The 4,515-nt window shown below is 36.2% G+C and overlaps 1 long non-coding RNA gene across 1 annotated transcript in view; it reads right to left on the bottom strand.

Moving 5' to 3' along the window:
- Positions 1–2,411: 2,411 nt before the first annotated feature.
- The window catches only part of LOC108362787 (uncharacterized), a 4,538-nt gene continuing 2,434 nt past the window's right edge, over positions 2,412–4,515 (bottom strand). Inside the window, exon 3 of the long non-coding RNA XR_001847514.1 lies at positions 2,412–2,427. This is a non-coding gene — a long non-coding RNA (uncharacterized LOC108362787). The remainder of the gene's footprint in view (positions 2,428–4,515) is intronic.

Here is a 4,515-nt window from a genome sequence, read left to right as displayed (position 1 = left end):
AATCAGTTCACTCATTTCCGCGTATTAATTAAATTAAACATTTTAACAGGTGGCAACTCTTAAAAAAAGTAGCCTACTTTCTAACCTAGGTCATAAGCTATCTGTGTGCAAAATTTTATTCAAATCCGTTTAGTCGTTTCCGCGTATTAATTGAATTAAACTTTTTTAACAAGTGGCAACTCTTCCAAAAAATTTGCCTATTTTAGATTAGAAAAATCGATGACATACAACCAAGCAAGCGCAAAAAGTGTTCCAACGTTTCATTCTCTTCAAGGCAGGATGTCATTTACGCCTATCAGAGTCAGGTGTTTGTGCCACGTGAAGTGATCAGTCAGCAGCCCAGCAAGTTGTCTGCAGTGTCGTCTGCTCAGTTAGAGCAAAAAATCAGATATACCTTGTGAGATTGAAGGCAACATGAGTTTTGCCCACCTGCATCCCCTCGATGCCTCTCAGTCATTTCGGAGTGAAGTATTCACCCAGTTTCTGATGGTGGCTTCGATTGCCGTACTTAAATAGATTGGAAGTACTTAAATAGAGGGCTGGTCAAAGCCTTAAGGACAGCTTGGTTGTCACTGCAGTCACGTAAACTCTTTTCCCTCCATCTATGTTCCACCATGTAGTCCATGGCTTTGAGTATTGCAATTACCTCAGCCTGGAAGACCGAGGTATATTCCCCAACAGAAAAGTGAAGCTTATCTCCATTAACCTTGAAAAATACCCCAGATCATGACCAAGAGTCAGTTTTGGAGGCATCTGTAAGAAGATTCGACAATGTGTGAGTCCGGTCGCAGCTATGGAATCAAACCAGCTTTCAGTCCCAGGGAACTTAACATTATAGAATCTCTTCAACAAAGGTAATGGTGGTGTACTATCCTGTAGCATTGAAAAGACACAAGTGTTTAAATCCCTGCCGCCAGCAAATTTTCGCCGCGCCCCACTTATTATCATACCAGCATCCGGTTCTTTTTAGTCTGTAGGTGGCCTTTAAGGCTACCCCACGTGAAAACACTAAGTGACGGTAAGTGCAGCAGTGGGTCAAGAGCACTATACACCACTCAAAAATTTAAAGTTAAATAAAGAGGCTATCAAGCAACCATTTTGGTTCTTTACATCGAAACCAGATAAATTTTCGTGGACCCCCATTTACATTTCATGGACTCCCATATTTTGTTCACGTCGCCGTGGACCCCGTCAAGTCTTCTGTGGATCCCGGGGGATCCACCTGGACCACTTTGGGATTCACTGATCCAAACATACAAACTTTTACCGTTATAATAATAGTAAGATATCCATACATGAGCAAACATGCCATACGGGGTTATACCGCGCGGTACCATACTGCTGCTGCTTGAGCAAACCAATATAATGAAAACAGCTCTTACAAAGATTTTATTTTGTTGTTTTAAATAGAAAAGTTCTTTATATGTAAAGTCTATCTTAAACTGAAGCATTTTCATCTAAGCTAAGGGCCCGTTGTTGATTTTGAAATTTTAGCAAAAGTCATTATAAACCATTTATGAGATTGAAATTTCATGCAAATCCGTTTAGTCGTTTCCGCGTATTAATTTAATTAAACTTTTTTAACAGGTGGCAACTATTCCAAAAAATTAGCCTATTTTCTACAGTAGGTTATAAGCTATCTGTTTGCAAAATTTCATGCAAATCCATTCAGTCGTTTCCGCGTATTAATTTAATGAAACTTTTTTAACAGGTGGCAACTCTTAAAAAAATATCCTATTAACCAATCTGGCCCATAAGCTATCTGCGTACAAAATTTAATGCAAATCCGTTCAGTCGTTTCCGCGTGATGATTTCCCAAACATACAAACATACAAACTTTCACATTTATAATATTAGTAAGAGTAAGATTAGGAGCGGCACATAAAGTGAACTAAATCCATTCATGCATATGTATGTACAAATGTAGGTAAGAATGTATGCGTCTTCCCAGTTAGGTTATAGGGGGTATAGTTGCATACTGTGTACTTTAGGGTGGTCCAAAAACAGTAAAGTCGGAACTGTAATCCTCTCACCCCCTAGGATTGTTCTAAGTCGATAAAAAGTGTACCCCTATTTTTTTTATTTTGAAATCAAAAGATATTTAGAGGTCGCTCAAAGCGCTCAAAGTTTTCCATGTATTTTTATAGGGGAAAAATAAATTTTTTCGTAGAAATGGTATAGAATTCTTGAAAGTCAATATTTTTCGATCGGAAAACTCTGGTTCTCTTCAGGAGAATTTCAATAATAACACCCAATTGTTTATGTTACCATTTTTTAATACTAACGATCTTTTATTGGTCGCTCAATTGCATTTTTTGTGGGTTTATAGTTATATTTTTTCGGTATAGAACAATCCTAGGGGGTGAGAGCATAAAAATTCCGACTTTACTTTTTCACGTGAATTTTTGGACCACCCTAGTGTGCATACTTACAATTAAAATAAGGAAAAATATTACAATTTTGGCATATCTAAAATACACATTATTTGGGGTTTCCAAGATATGTACGAAGTAATAGCACAGCTGCATTCTTCATCTTGTACTTAATCACAATAACGCTAGCTCGGTTCACCAAATATCCCGCCCACGATATCATAGCATTCACACTGAATGCACACCTAGATAATATATACTTATTTATGTATATGAAAAATATGTATATAAGTACTTATGTATATGAAAACAAAGAAACCAGCAAAAATAAAAATTATGCGTATGTAACACCGTACACATGATAGAAGTGAAACTTCTTAAAAAAGGTGTGAGTACCAGGTACCTACTCACGAAATTGGATGTGTAAACATATGTTTACGGTTCGGCAAAATATTAGGCGATTGAGTTACATACATAGGTTTGGTTAGAAGTCAAACAATAATTTCATTTCAATTTATTAATTTTCTGATATACATATAATTTATTTATTAATTTTCCGGTGACACCACCTTATATGAATTCGCGCTTCTAGCATCCATAGGACCGGGTTGTAATGGAAGTAATTGTATGTTTAACAAATAAATGAAAATGTTTATAATGCAATCAATAGATCCTTACGAATTCGCCATTACCAAGGCACTAAGTAACGTACGCACTTTTGTTTGCAAAATGGATTTAAGCATAAGTATCACATGAATGCGTAGTCCAATTCACGACATCATTTCATCGATCTGAGTAAAAACTAAGTGCATAAACTCTATTTCGCGTTAATTGAAATCATGAAATGGTGTTCATTCATTTATTTTCTACCTCAAACGCATANTGTTCATTCATTCAGTTTCTACTCAAACGCATGAAATGATTTCATGAATTGGCCTACGCATAATGGTAGTAAATGACACAATGAGTTACAACAAACACATCCTTTTGACATAATACAAGCCGAAAACATTGGTTCAAATCAATCCGCAATCAAGTTGGACGTTTTGCCCACAAACATTGCAATTTTGCGAGCAGTCTCATTGTAAAATCTCATTTTTACAATTTCATAGTTTCGGCTTACATTTATAAAATTCAACGAAAGCACGTACCTATTTCGGCTGAGTTATCCATTTTCGGTTATTTATTGTAAATCACAAAATAAGCGCAAATTAAATGAGTTTGTACAACATGGCCATTAATGTAGCGATAAGTTGTACAACTTGCCAGAAAATTCAAATTTTTTGATCTTTCATACAACCAAGACATAAATTCATTCAACAGGCCCACAAACGGTGCAATCTAGAGCAAAACAACACCAAGTTGAACCAACGGTCGCTACGTTTATGGCTTTCTTTAAGAAACATCGGGCGAAAATTTCAACTGCTCCTGTAACACTACCTTATATAAGTTGGCCTTGCTATCATCCTCACATATGTTCATCAGAGTATACCAACGAAGGACGAGTTTATACAAGGAGATAGCAAGAGCACAAAACTACTCTAGAAAATTACACGCACAATGACAAACATGAACAATTGTACAACAAACACATAATTTTTGACAATCAGTACAGTTCGCATTTATATCAACGAGCAGCTTATTCGATTTAGGCTGTGTGCGAGTTTACCTAAATTTGAGTACCTAAACTAATATTCCACTGGGAATTTCCAGCACTGCTACAATTTAGGAAAACAGCTGCTAAAAATGTGCGAGTTCGTTCGACAACCTAAATTGTTTGTTTTGGAATTGTTGCTTTTAATAAATATATCTATAAAACAAGTAAGAAAGTCTAAGTTCGGGCGGAGCCGAACATTAAATACCCGGCGCAAGTATTAAATATATGTTTTTTCACCCTTCCGAAACCTTCCGCTAGATGGTAAGCCGAGGTGTATCAATTTTGAGTAAATTAGCGTCCTTCAATTTCGAAATACTGAAGTTTCAAGCATTTCTTAAATTTACCGTTATATGAGAATCGGCCGTTATTTTAGTCCGATTTCAATAATTTTCAACGTTTTGCTTACACGTGGCAAGTACAATAACCATACCGAGTTTGGTACAAATTGGTAGAACGGTTACCGATATACTTATATGTGATCATAAG

This window comes from Rhagoletis zephyria, unplaced genomic scaffold, assembly GCF_001687245.7.
Source record: "Rhagoletis zephyria isolate East Lansing unplaced genomic scaffold, Rhagoletis_zephyria_1.1 Rzeph_scaffold_01101, whole genome shotgun sequence".
NCBI classification, from domain to species: Eukaryota; Metazoa; Arthropoda; class Insecta; order Diptera; family Tephritidae; genus Rhagoletis; species Rhagoletis zephyria.
The sequence above is the reverse complement of the archived record's forward strand: the minus strand, read 5'-3'. Positions and strand labels throughout refer to the sequence as shown.